The sequence below is a fragment of the Aethalodelphis obliquidens genome, unplaced genomic scaffold (assembly GCF_003676395.1).
Source record: "Aethalodelphis obliquidens isolate GAN/ISIS:26980383/991018 unplaced genomic scaffold, ASM367639v1 scaffold12, whole genome shotgun sequence".
Lineage (NCBI taxonomy): Eukaryota > Metazoa > Chordata > Mammalia > Artiodactyla > Delphinidae > Aethalodelphis > Aethalodelphis obliquidens.
In genome coordinates, this window is record NW_020837956.1 from 17,802,243 (window position 1) to 17,817,479 (window position 15,237).

Genomic DNA, 15,237 nt, shown 5'->3' on the forward strand with positions numbered 1-15,237 from the left:
TTAAGCAAGCTATATATTTGTGACATTTGCATATTTCTCTAATATATTACAGAATTAAAATCAATTTTTCTTAGCAGATATTCATATCCTCTAATCAGTTCCTTAGTCATATCTAATTCTAATACCATGTCATTGATATTTTCTGATAATTTTTTCAGTATCTTAGTACTTTTAATTTTTTCATAAAAGTGCCTACTGTCTACTTCAAAGTTATTCTTTATTGTTAATTGTCAAATTTATTGTTAATACATTTAAAATTGTTAAAACTTTTGATTGACTCTTTGTAGGTCATAATAATTTTAGCTGAGAAAATATTCTTTCTAAATGTATTGAGGAAAAATTAAAAATAGAACCACCGTATGATCCAGCAATCTCACTGCTGAGTATATAGCTGAAGGAAATGAAATCACTCCTCGAAGAGATATCTGCACCCTCATGTTCACTGTAGCATTATTCACAATAGCTGAGACATGTAAACAAACTGTCTGTCAATAGATGAATGTATAAAGAAATTGTGTGAGTGTGTGCACACACAGGGTGAAATATTATTCAGCCATGAAAAAGAAGGAAATCTTGCCTTTGGCAACAACATGGATGAACTTTGAGGGCATTTTGCTAAGTGAAATAAGTTAGACAGAGAAAGACAAATACCATATGCTCTCACTTGTATGTGGAATCTAAAAAAGCCAAACTCATAGAAATAGCAGAATGGTTGTTGCCAGGAGTTGGGGGTGGGGGAAAGTGGGGAGATGTTGGTCAAAGCATACAAACTTCCAGTTATAAGATAAATAAGTTCTGGGGATCTAACATACAGCAACAATACTGTATTATATACTTGAAAATTGCTAAAAGAGTAGATCTTAAATATTATCATCACACACACACAAAGGTGACAGAGGTGAGGTGACAGAGGTGTTAACTAATGCTCCTGTGGTAATCATTTCACAATATATACATGTATCAAATCTTATCACGTTGTATACCTTACACAATATGTCAATTATACAATATGTCAATTATATCTCAACAAAGCCGGGAAAAATTTTTTTTAATGTACTGAGATAACTAGGAAGCTCAGAGCAACTGCTGCTAAACAAAGGATATTCTGAATTCTAGTTTTGTTAATACTGAAGCTTATAAATATTTTTCTTTGGTTCTGTCTTTTGGCCCCCATTTAGAGTACCTTTCTTCAACAAATATTTTTAACAGGACAAAATTCATCAAATAATTCATCAAATTTATGATTCTTTGTAGGTTTCATCAAACTTACAAATTTATAAATTATAGGCCTTCTCAATTACATTCTATTCTAGAATAGAATATAAATTTATTCAGTTAAAATCAAAAGCTTTGGCAAATTATTATTGATATCTTAAGAACAATGGTACTTGGTTATTTTTTTAAGTCCCTATTTTTTTAGAGATACATACTAAAACATTTAAAAATGAAATGATATATTGGGTTTGTTTCAAAATAATATGGGATGGAGTGGGGAAATATAGATGAAACAGGCCCAGTCATGAGTTAGTAACTGTTGAAGCTGGTTCATAGGCACATGGGAGGGGACTCTTTATTCTGGTCTCTGCTAGTATATATTTTGTATAATTGAAAGTTTCATAACAAAAGGTTACAAAGAAAAGATTCCTCCTAGGTAGATGTTACAGACTGAACCGTATCCCTCTCAAAATTCATATGTTGGGGATTCCCTGGTGGCACAGTGGTTGAGAGTCCGCCTGCCAATGCGGGGGACACGGGTTCATGCCCCAGTCCGGGAGGATCCCACATGTTGCGGAGCGGCTGGGCCCGTGAGCCATGGCCGCTGAGCCTGCGCGTCCAGAGCCTGTGCTCCGCAACGGGAGAGGCCACAACAGTGAGAGGCCCGCGTACCGCAGAGAGGAAAAAAAAAAAAAAAAATTCATATGTTGAAGCTCAACCCGCAGTGTGACTGTATTTGGAGATAGGGCCTTTAAGGAGATAATTAAGGTTAAATGAGGTCAAGTGGTGAGGCCCTAATCCAACAGGACTGGTATCCTTTGAAGAAGAAGAAAAGACACTGGAGCTCTCTACACATGAACAGAGAAAAGGCCATGTGAGGAGACAGTGAAAAGGTAGCTGTCTAAAAGCAAGGAAAAGACCTCACCAGAAACCAACCCTGAAGGCACCTTGATCTTGGACTTCTAGCTTCCAGAACTGTGAAAAAATTAATTCCCACAGTGGTTTAAACCACCCAGTCTGTAGTATCAGTCAGCCCTTAGCAGACTAACACAGTAGGGATATTCAAAAGTACAATTATACATTATTAAATTAAATCCTGTACATGATTTAAACTCTCATTGTTCCTCTTCAAGATAAATTTCAATGTCTTCCTGTTTGAAAGTTTGCTTTCAATAATTACAATCTGGTAAAAGTTGTAAAAGCTGAAATTTTTTTGAACTCCGTTAATTGAATACATAAAAGATTTCCAATTGATTTTGAACACAATGCAGCCCAAACGAAAGACTCCTTAAAAAAAAAAAGTGCCTATCATTATAGGACACTTAAATTGATTTATTAAAAAATTCTTCAAAAAACTCAAACAGGGCTTCCCTAGTGGCACAGTGGTTAAGAATCTGCCTGCCAATGCAAGGGACACAGGTTTGAGCCCTGGCCCGGGAAGATCCCACATGCCACGGAGCAGCTGGGCCCGTGCGCCACAACTACTGAGCCTGAGCTCTAGAGCCTGAAAGCCACAACTACTGAGCCCACATGCCACAACTACTGAAGCCTGTACAACTACAGCCCGTGCTCCGCAACAAGAAAAGCCATGACAATGAGAAGCCCGCGCACCGCAATGAAGAGTAGCCCCTGCTCACTGCAACTAGGGAAAGTCCGTGCACAGCAACAAAGACCCAACACAGCCATAAATAAATAAACAAATAAATAAATAAATTTATTAAAAAAAAAACTCAAACATTTTTATAGTGCATTAGGTGATGGGCAGGAACAAGAGAAAGTATATACTGCCACACTAATTTTATTTTAATTCAACATCAGACATCACATCAGACATCACAAGAATTTTGTAATTTAATTACCCAAACAGTGTATATTAAAGTATGTGTAAATGACGACCGCTAGTTTTTATTTCCATTGGTAGAAGCTTGTTTGGATCATATTATGTCCACCACTACAACCCATTCCAAGTACATTTCTGTTCCACTGGTTTTCTTAATTCAAAAAGAGAATTACTTTTACCATGTTGCCATGCTCCATGAAAATTTGTATCCTTATTATCACCACTAAAAGAAATACTTTTATCTTTGATGTTTAACAATAGCATTCAGAATAATGTCAGATGTTTCAACTTTAATAGAGTGAATTTCCAAAAATTTTATTTTGAATCCAATAATTAGGTGAAAAAATTAAAACCATTGTGAGAACCAAATTAATGAGTTTTCTATTTGAAGCATCTGATGTCACTGATATAAAACTGGCAGATTCAACTGTTAGTGAACTACTTCTGCTAAGAGCTAGCATATTAACTGTTATGATCTCACTTTTCACACACACACGAAAAAATTTGGTATCAACTAATTTTCTAAACTAATTTTGCGCATTTTCATTTGCTCTAGATAAAAGTCCAGTCTCACAGAATGACATGAAAATACACCTCCTACAGCTGCATATTAAATTGTCATCTTTGGACATGCTTCCTATTAAAACAACAACAACTACTAACTTTTGACATAAACACTAATGTTTCTTCAGAAATCTTGGGTCTTCTGGTTTTCATGTGATTAGTGATATGATTACGGCCCCTGAGGTGGAATTTAATTATATCAGCTAAATCTTGGACAAGTTATATTAATACATGTATTTACTCTCTTGACAACTGAAAATTAAGTTCTTAATTATTCCCTAAAAACACATTTTAAAAATGTGTTTGCTTTTTGGAGATGATTGCTGCCAAAAGGGTTTACTATAAACTATATAAAAAGTTATCAAGCAATATAATATAGAAATAGTGGTACATTTAGAACATACAGTAAGTGACCAAACCCCTGCAGCAAGGGAATTCAGCCTATTCTCCATGTGCTTTTATTTCTGGCAGGACTGCTTTGCCTCTACTCCCCATACATCTATCTAGCCTACAATTCCCCATATTTCCCACTAATTCTGCCAACTGGTAACCAGGCAACATCATGCATCTCACAGGCTGCAGCTTGACACAAGTGTCTGATATATATCAAGGGGCTTATAGAGACATTGGCTCAAACATTTCTCCTACCACCACCCAAAACCTGAAGGAGGTGGCTGCCCTCAGCCACTCAGAGCAAACACAGTTGATGTTATCAGCAAGCATCCTACACACTGTCCTCTAAAGGGCAATGTTAGTTAAGTTGCATCTGGAAAGCATTGGGGAAAAAAGATACAGGCTCCTACTGGCCACCTTTCAGATTTTATAGCACATCGTAAAGTGGGAGCTCCATCCACCACATGCATTAAACACAACACTAGATGAGGCTATGGCTGAAGACAGAAGTACAAAATGAATGTCTATGAAAACCCGTTCCAACTTCTTTTAATGTAACTATTAATAATAGCACTTCATTTAAAAAGTAAAAATCTGGGGACTTCCCTAGTGGTCCAGTGGTTAAGACTCTGAGCTTCTAATGCAGGGGGCGCGGGTTCAATCCCTGGTCAGGGAAATAAGATCCCACATGCCATGCAGTGTGGCCAAAAATTAAAAAAAAGAAAAAACAAAAGTAAAAATCTGGGACACACAATAAACTGGATGTGTTATCAGCATATTAGGCACAAATTAGGATAGCCACTTAGTAAACTCTCAAATCTTCACCTTTCTTCATGCTTTTCTCCTACCTGTGAAGCTAGTTCCCCTCCTGCACATCTACTCACTTTGCATCAATCAGTGAACATCTGAGCTAACTTCTGTCCCATCTCTGCCTGCATCAGTCCACAGCGATCCCTCACCTCCTCTCAACTCCTATAGCCCTTCTGCCTATACATGTATCTTTCCATATATATACTGCCAGTAATATCATATAACCTTACAAAAATGACCAGTTAATTGAGGAGGAAAGTCAAGGAAAATTTTAAATTTTTAACGGGGGTAAGGGGGGAAATTGACAAAATAAAAGGAATAAAGTGTATGCGCTGAGGGAGGGGTAAAAAATGATAGGAAGTGACATGTTCCTTTTTCAGGGCTACACATACTAGCTTGATATCTGAACAATTTCTTTGATTTTATTTTTTGCATAAAAGTAGGGGACAATGAGAATAACTACCTAAGAGTAGACCTAAGGATTTATGTTTTAATTCTGGTCCGGAGTCTACAAAATTCTGCTTGGGAGGTTTGGTGACCACTTCCCCCACTTCAGCTTCTTTTTTTTTTTTTTTTTTTAACCTCTTTATTGGAGTATCATTGCTTTACAATGCTGTGTCAGTTTCTGCTTTATAACAAAGTGAATCAGCTATACATACACATATATCCCCATATCCCCTCCCTCTTGCATCTCCCTCCCTCACACCCTCCCTATCCCACCCCTCTAGGTGGTCACAAAGCACCGAGCTGATATCCCTGTGTGATGCGGCTGCTTCCCACTAGCTATCCGTTTTACATTTGGTAGTGTATGTATATCCATGACACTCTCACACTTTGTCCCAGCTTACCCTTCTCCCTCCCTCCCCGTGTCCTCAAGTCCATTCTCTAGTAGGTCTGCACCTTTATTCCTATCCTGCCCCTAGGTCCTTCATGACCTTTTTTTTTTTTTTTTTAGATTCCATATATATGTGTTAGCATATGGGATTTGTTTTTCTCTTTCTGACTTACTTCACTCTGTATGACAGACTCTAGGTCCATCCACCTCACTTCAAATAACTCAAACTGGGCTTCCCTGGGGGCACAGTGGTTGAGGGTCCGCCTGCCGATGCAGGGTACGCGGGTTTGTGCCCCAGTCCGGCAAGATCCTGCGTGCCGCGGAGCAGCTGGGCCTGTGAGCCATGGCTGCTGGGCCTGCGCCTCTGGAGCCTGTGCTCCGCAACGGGAGAGGCCACAACAGTGAGAGGCCTGCGTATCGCAAAAAAAAACAAAAAAATCAAACAACAAAAAATAACTCAAATTCGTTTCTTTTTATGGATGAGGAATATTCCATTGCATATATATGCCACATCTTCTTTATCCATTCATCTGTTGATGGACACTTAGGTCGCTTCCCTGTGCTGGCTACTGTAAATAGAGCTGCAATAAATATTGTGGTACATGACTCTTTTTGAATTATGGTTTTCTCAGGGGATATGCCCAGTAGTGGGATTGCTGGGTCGCACGGTAGTTCTATTTTTACTTTTTTAAGGAACCTCCATACTGTTCTCCATAGTGGCTGTATCAATTTACATTCCCAGCAACAGTGCAAGAGGGTTCCCTTTTCTCCACACCCTCTCCAGCATTTATTGTTTGTAGATTTTTTGATGATGGCCATTCTGACCAGTGTGAGATGATATCTCATTGTAGTTTTTTGTTTTTGTTTTTGTTTTTGTTTTGCCGTACGCAGGCCTCTCACTGTTGTGGCCTCCCCCATTGCAGAGCACAGCCTCCGGACGCGCAGGCTCAGCGGCCATGGCTCACGGGCCTAGCCGCTCCGCGGCATGTGGGATCTTCCCGAACCGGGGCACAAACCCGTGTCCCCTTCATCGGCAGGCGGACTCTCAACCACTGCGCCACCAGTTAAGCCCTCATTGTAGTTTTTTTTGTTTGTTTGTTTGTTTGTTTGTTTTGCGGTATGCGCGCCTCTCACTGTTGTGGCCTCTCCCGTTGCGGAGCACAGGCTCCAGACGCGCAAGCTCAGCGGCCATGGCTCACGGGCCCAGCCCCTCCGCGGCATGTGGGATCTTCCCGGACCGGGGCACGAACCCGTGTCCCCTGCATTGGCAGGCGGACTCTCAACCACTGCGCCACCAGGGAAGCCCCCTCATTGTAGTTTTGATTTGCATTTCTCAATTGATTAATGAAGTTGAGCATTCTTTCATGTGTTTGTTGGTAATCTGTATATCTTCTTTGGAGAAATGTCTATTTAGGTCTTCTGCCCATTTTTGGATTGGATTGTTTGTTTTTTTGATATTGAGCTGCATGAGCTGCTTGTAAATTTTGGAGATTAATCCTTTGTCAGTTGCTTCATTTGCAAATATTTTCTCCCATTCTGAGGGTTGTCTTTTCGTCTTGTTTATGGTTTCCTTTGCTGTGCAAAAGCTTTTAAATTTCATTAGGCCCCATTTGTTTATTTTTGTTTTTATTTCCATTTCTCTAGGAGGTGGGTCATAAAGGATCTTCCTGTGATTTATGTTATAGAGTGTTCTGCCTGTGTTTTCCTCTAAGAGTTTGATAGTGTCTGGCCTTACATTTAGGTCTTTAATCCATATTGAATTTATTTTTGTGTACGGTGTTAGGGAGTGTTCTAATTTCATTCTTTTACATGTAGCTGTCCAGTTTTCCCAGCACCAATTATTGAGGAGGCTGTCTTTTCTCCATTGTTTATTCTTGCCTCCTTTATCAAAAACAAGGTGACCATATGTGCGTGGGTTTATCTCTGGGCTTTCTATCCTGTTCCATTGATCTATACTTCTGTTTTTGTGCCAGTACCATACTGTCATGATTACTGTACCTTTGTAGCATAGTCTGAAGTCCGGGAGACTGATTCCTGGAGCTCCGTTTTTCTTTCTCAAGATTGCTTTGGCTATTCGGGGTCTTTTGTGTTTCCATATAAATTGTGAAATTTTTGTTCTAGTTCTGTGAAAAATGCCAGTGGTAGTTCGATAGGGATTGCATTGAATCTGTAGGGTGCTTTGGGTACTACAGTCATTTTCACAATGTTGATGCTTCAAATCCAAGAACATGGTATATCTCCATCTATTTGTATTATCTTTATTTCATCAGTGTCTTATAGTTTTCTGCATACAGGTCTTTTGTCTCCTTAGACAGGTTTATTCCTAGGTATTTTATTGTTTTTGTTGCAGTGGTAAATGGGAGTGTTTCCTTAATTTTTCTCTCAGATTTTTCAACATTAGTGTATAGGAATGTAAGAGATTTCTGTGCATTAATTTTGTATCCTGCTACTTTATCAAATTCATTGATTAGCTCTAGTAGTTTTCTGGTAGCATCTTTAGGATTCTCTATGTATATTATCATGTCATCGGCAAACAGTGACAGCTTTACTTCTTCTTTTCCGATTTGGATGCCTTTTATTTCTTTTTCTTCTCTGACTGCTGTGGCTAAAACTTCCAAAACTATGTTGAATAACAGTGGTGAGAGTAGACAACCTCGTCTTTTTCCTAATCTTAGAGGAAATGGTTTCAGTCTTTCACCATTGAGAACGATGTTGGCTGTGGATTTGTCATATATGGCCTTTATTATGTTGAGGTAAGTTCCCTCTATGCCTACTTTCTGGAGGTTTTTTTTTTTATCATAAATGGCTGTTGAATTTTGTCAAAAGCGTTTTCTGCATCTACTGAGATGATCATATGGTTTTTATTCTTCAATTTGTTAATATGGTGTATCACATTGATTGATTTGCATATACTGAAGAATCCTTGCGTTCCTGGGATAAACCCCACTTGATCATGGTGTATAATCCTATTAATGTGCTGTTGGATTCTGTTTGCTAGTATTTTGTTGAGGATTTTTGCATCTATGTTCATCAGTGATACTGGCCTACAGTTTTCTTTGTGACATCTTTGTCTGGTTTTGGTATCAGGGTGATGGTGGCCTCATAGAATGAGTTTGGGAGTGTTCCTCCCTCTGCTATATTTTGCAAGAGTTTGAGAAGGATAGGTGTTAGCTCTTCTCAAAATGTTTGATAGAATTCGCCTGTGAAGCCATCTGGTCCTGGGCTTTTGTTTGTTGGAAGATTTTTAATCACAGTCTCAATTTCAGTACTTGTGATTGGTCTGTTTGTATTTTCTATTTCTTCCTGGTTCAGTCTCAGAAGGTTGTGCTTTTCTAAGAATTTGTCCATTTCTTCCAGGTTGTCCATTTTATTGGCATATAGTTGCTTGTAGTAATCTCTCATGATCCTTTGTATTTCTGCAGTGTCAGCTGTTATGTCTCTGTTTTCATTTCTAATTCTATTCATTTGTGTCTTCTCCCTTTTCTTCGTGATCATTCTGGCTAATGGTTTATCAATTTTGTTTATCTTCTCAAAGAACCAACCAGCTTTTAGTTTTATTGATCTTTGCTATTTTTTCCTTCATTTCTTTTTCATTTACTTATGATCTGATCTTTATGATTTCTTTCCTTCTGCTAACTTTGGGGGTTTTTTGTTCTTCTTTCTCTAATTGCTTTAGGTGTAAGCTTAGGTTGTTTATTTGAGATGTTTCTTGTTTCTTGAGGTAGGCTTGCATTGCTATAAACTTCCCTCTTAGAACTGCTTTTGCTGTATCCCATAGGTTTTGGGTCGTTGTTTTCACTGTCATTTGTTTCTAGGTGTTTTTTGATTTCCTCTTTGATTTCTTCAGTGATCTCTTGGTTATTTAGTAGTGTATTGTTTAGCCTCCACGTGTTTGTGTGTTTTACAGATTTTTTCCTGTAACTGATATCTAGTCTTATAGCATTGTCGTCGGAAAAGATACTTGATACATTTCAATTTTCTTAAATTTACCAAGGCTTGATTTGTGACCCAAGATATGATCTATCCTGGAGAATGTTCTATGAGCACTTGAGAAGAAAGTGTATTCTGTTGTTTTTCGATGGAATGTCCTATAAATATCAATTAAGTCCATCTTGTTTAATGTATCACTTAAAGCTTGTGTTTCCTTATTTACTTTCATTTTGGATGATCTGTGTCCATTGGTGAAAATGGGGTGTTAAAGTCCCCTACTATAACTGTGTTACTGTTGATTTCCCCTTTCATGGCTGTTAGCATTTGCTTATGTATTGAGGTGCTCCTATGTTGGGTGCATCAATATTTACAATTGTTATATCTTCTTCTTGGATTGATCCCTTGATCATTATGTAGTGTCCTTCTTTGTCTCTTGTAATAGCCTTTGTCTTAAAGTCTATTTTGTCTGATATGAGAATTGCTACTCCAGCTTTCTTTTGATTTCCATTTGCATGGAATATCTTTTTCCATCCCCTCACTTTGTCTGTATGTGTCCCTAGTTCTGAAGTGGGTCTCTTGTAGACAGCATATATAGGGGTCTTGTTTTTGTACCCATTCAGCTGGTCTATGTCTTTTGGTTGGAGCATTTAATCTTTTTACGTTTAAGGTAATTATCCATATGTATGTTCCTATTACCATCCACTTCAGCTTCTAACAGCCCACAATCCCCAGAAGTCTACGGTTGATTTTGAATTTTACTAGTTTCAAAAGTTACTTGGGAAAATTAAACAGGTAGGGGTAAACGAATGGTAGCTAGCAATCTCAACACAAATGCAAATGGTACACACATCTTCTGGTTCTCTAACAAATGCACCATAGACAAATGCATTTAGTTTTGTAGACCATCCCTAATATAAAACCAAACATTCCTATTTTTATAACAATTTGATTTCAGGAAGCCATTACAATGCACAAAAGCCATTCAAATATCTCTCTCATTTGCCTGAGTTTTGTTATTAAACCTAATTGTTTGGATATGTCAGAAAAGCAGGGATAGAATTTTTTAAATTCTCTTTTTCTATTTTCCTTTCATTCCAGGACTTAGAGGAGACAACAGCATGTAGGAGCTCTCCTTCTTCAGAGACAATTCAAACTTGCATCAAGAGTTATAGTAAGTCTACAGCATTCAAGTTTGCATCCTGTAGTAGTTCTGTACAACTGTAGCATCATATGCCTGCATATTTTGGCATGGCTTACAGCCTGCCTGAATTCGATCCATATGACAAACTGCAAAATATCCTCACATAATATGTTTGCTCTGTGACGCTGCTTGGAGCAATTGTCATTTCTTTGTCTTGCTAAGTAATTAATTTGAAATCATATAATGAGACCATTGGGCCCTGTCAAGTCCTCCCTTGCGAATTCCCTTACTCCACCCCTTCTTTCCTATTGCCCCTCCCCCACAGACAACTGTCCTGCTAGACCACTGCTATAGTTCCTAAGCCTGCCTACATCTAGTGTCTCCCATGGCCACAGAGTTGCCAGAACAATATTCTTAAATCACCTCCATGCACACCACATTCCTTCAATTCAACAAAGCCAAACACAAATCAACCCTTTAATAGCCTCCTACCTGCCAAATAAAAAAAACAAAGGCCTCACCTTCAAGACCTTCCATAATCTGGCTCCAGTCTAGCTTTCCCACTGGGACTGTCCTATTCCCTTTCACTCTAAAAAACTAGCCTATTGGGCTTCCCTGGTGGCACAGTGGTTGGGAGTCCGCCTGCCGATGCAGGGGACACGGGTTCATGCCCCAGTCTGGGAAGATCCCACATGCCGCGGAGCGGCTGGGCCCGTAAGCCACGGCCGCTGAGCCTGCGTGTCCGGAGCCCGTGCTCTGCAACGGGAGAGGCCACAACAGTGAGAGGCCCGCGTACAGCAAAAAAAAAAAAAAAAAACTAGCCTATTCACTAACACTCTGTACACATACACATACACATACACACACACACACACACACACACACACACACACACACACCCCTTCTCTTTGTGTTTCCAGGGCTGGGCTCAAACTGTTCACCTGCCTGGAATGCCCTCACCACTGCCTTTCCATTGGCCTGTTCAAGTATTATGTGTCCTTCAAAGCCCAATTCACCATCCTCTCTTCATCATTGTCTACAAAAGGCAGAAATAGTCTCTTTGGCCTCTATAAAACTAGTGTCTTAAAAATTACTCTCTGGGTTTTTCTTTGAGGCCTCATACTGTTGGCTAGCTTTGTCTATGTCCACTTCACTAGACTGTAGCAGAGGGTACAAACCAGGCCATCTGGTGATCTGCTGCTACTGCTTCCTCCTCTGGTTCCGTGCCATGTGTACAGCAGACAATTAATATGTATTTGATCGAATAACTGGTTGAAGATATCGTTTGTTCACTCATTCAACAATTATTTATTAAAGACCCAATATGTGCTAGGCACTGTTACAAGCACTAGGAAAATGTGAATGAACCATGCAGATAAAAATTTCTACCTTCATAGAACTTACACTGTAGTGGAGGAGAAAAAGATTTTTTTTTTTAAGTAAGCTATATATAATATTAGAAGGTGCTAAGTACTATGGAGAAAAATAAAGTAGGGAAGGAAAATAAGGAATGTAAGGTAAGGGTGGAAAGTGGGGGTGTGATTTTAAATAGAATGATTATGGAAGGTTTCTCTGAGAAAGTGACATTTGATCCCAGAAGTGAATGAGGTCATGGAGCAAGGTATGCAGATATCTATCCAGAAGAAGAACATTCCAGGCAGAGGAACAGCAAGTGATGAAACCCAGAGGCAGAAATGTGCCTGGAATGTTCAGGGAAGAACAAAGAGGCTAGTGTGGGGTGAGCGAGGGGGAGAATGGGAGGAGGAAGGTAAAGAAGCAACAGGGGCTAGGTTTGGAAAAGCCTTGAGCCAGTCAGAGACCTGGCTATTATCACAGGTGATGGAGCAGAGGAATGACACATATGACTTGCATTTGGAAGGATCAACTTGGATGTTCATTGAGTATAGGCAGATTGTAACAAGACAGAGGCAGGAAGACCAGTAAGGAGGTAATATATTAACTAGGTGAGAGGTGATGGGTATTTGACCAGAATGGTTGCAGGTAGCAAGCAGTTGTCCAATTCTGGATATATTTCAAAGGCAGATCTCCTAGGATTTACTGATAGATTAGATGTGGGATATGAGGGAAATAGAAATCAAGGATGAATCCAAGACCAAACAGGCTGCCACTTACAGGGACGGGGATGATCTTGGGGGCAAAAGCTTTTAGGAGGGGGAGAACAGTATTTCGGATATTAGAAATGTTTAGTCAGAGTAACGAATGGGGAGACTGAGAATGCAGTGAGATACGGAAGTCTACGATTAAGGGGAGAAGACAGGACTGAAAATAAACTTTTGGGAGTTGTCAGCATACAGATGGTATTTAAGCTATGGGACTAGATTAAATCAAGGGAGTGAGTGTAGACAGAGATATACAGCCCAACGACTAAGCCCTAGGAACCAGCAAAGAAGACTGAGAAGGAGTAGCCAGTGAGGCAGGAGGACAATGTTAAGGCTGGACGTTAAGAGACTGTGTGCTTGAGAAAACAATCCATGTGCGTGATTTAACTTAGGCGATGGAGGCTAAGGGAGGGAATTTATTTTCCCCACTCCTTATGGCAGCTGTGGTTGGGTAAACTTTAAACAGATAAGCAAGGATATGATACAGTTTTCCATAAAAGTAAAATTTTAGTAACACAATACTGAGTTCTATTTTCTACCAAAAAAAAAGTGTCCAGTGATAATCAAGTTAATGCAGGGTTTCTCAACCTTGGCACTACTGACATTTTAGCTGGGATAATTCTTTATTGTGGAGGGCTGTGCTGAGCATTATGGGATGTTTGGCAGCATCCCTGGTCTCTACCCACTAGATGTCAGTAGTGCACCCCTTCACCTCCCCACCATTGCCAAAGGACCCGGAGACAAAATCGTCCCCAGTTGAGAACTCTGAGATAGAGCAAGTTGTCAACAACAACCAACTCTATGTAAGCATTCTTGCTGCGAAATGCAACTGTCAGTTTCTGCTGATATTCTGTACTCCCACCTGTCCTACTCTCTTCTCCAGGCTTCTCACCAGCCTACAGATGAGAAAGATTCTCATTGTAATCACTACCCAGAGCGAGGAAAGTAAGCAATTAGCTCAACCTGTCATTAAAAAAAAAATGTGTTCTGATTTTTTTTCAATGTAAAAGATATGCCCCAAGTCTACCCAGTTCAAAAGTGACCCTTTCTGCACACCCTCATTCATTACAGCACTACACAACAGACAAGAGGTAGGAGCAACCCAGTGTCCATCGACAGATGAATGGATAAAATAACTGGTATGTACATACAGTGAAATATCGTTCAGTCTTAAAAGAAAGAAAATTCTGACACACGATACAACATGGATGAACCTTGAGGGCGTTACGCTAAGTGAAATACGCCAGTCACAAAAGGACAAATCCTGTATGATCCCACTCATATGAGGTACTTAGAGTAGCCAAATTCATAGAGACAGAAAGTACAGTGGTTTTTAGGGACTAGAGTCATGGGAGGAGAACCGGGAGCTACTGTTTACTGGGTGCAGAGTTTCAGTTCTGCAGGATGAAAAGAGTTGTAGGGATGGGTGGTGGCAATGGCTACACAACAAAGTTAATGTACTTCACACTACTGAACTGTACACTTAGAAATGGTTAACATGGTAAATTTTATGTTACAGGCTTTTTATCACAATTTAAAAAAGAACAGACTGCTGGCTCTGGAGTGAGACTGTCTGGGTTCAAATACTGGCAAAGTGCCCAAAGAGGTACCTGGCTCATAGTAAGTACTCAGTAAATATTAGTGGCTGATATTAAATTAGTATTATAACTAAAATTATACTAAGTCGGTGTGCATGTTTGTCAGGAGGATGGTTGACAGGTATGTGTGACTTTGGTGATTGGGAAAGCAGTCATAAAGAAAGTTTGGTTAAAAAAAATAAACATTTCTAGGAATAAAACCATTTAACTAACTGAATAGCATGTAATACAAACTAGGCTGATCTTTTCCCCTCAAAATTAGGTCCTCTCCTGTGGATTTATCTTGCACTTACTTATTTTAAAGATCCAGGTTCCTTTTGCATTATTTTTTCAAATCTTAAAAATTTTTTTAAACATTTAAAAATGCTTCTGTGCATGTAAATACAGACTTTTTTTTTCCCTAAAATGATCAACTACCCATTCTATATGTTACCCTTTTTATATAAAGGTTTTTCTTTCATTATTGACATCAACAATTACTTGCAGAGTCCTTCACTGCCTGTAATTTTGACTCTCATTCACTTCCTTCCTAGTATATCTACTCAAAATGGAGCCTAACTTTAATAGCTGTATTTGTGTTAAGGACAGTTAACAGAGAGAAATAACAAAATGAAACAGAAAAGTGAATAAAAGAAGCACAAAAGAAAGCGAGTAAGAGAAAAGCAACCTGTCCACTCTTAGTGACAAGCAAGAAGTATTCTAAAGGCTAGGTCCTTAGCTCACAGATGAGCTCCCCAGTCTTTATGAAAGAAAATGGGTGTTCATTCAGTAAGTCAAAATCAAAGAAAGAC

The 15,237-nt window shown here is 39.2% G+C and overlaps 1 protein-coding gene across 3 annotated transcripts in view; it reads right to left on the reverse strand.

The window, feature by feature from the left end:
* TTC27 (tetratricopeptide repeat domain 27) overlaps window positions 1–15,237 on the reverse strand; it is a 180,713-nt gene that overhangs the window by 43,560 nt on the left and 121,916 nt on the right. The gene's annotated exons all lie outside the window — the stretch shown is intronic.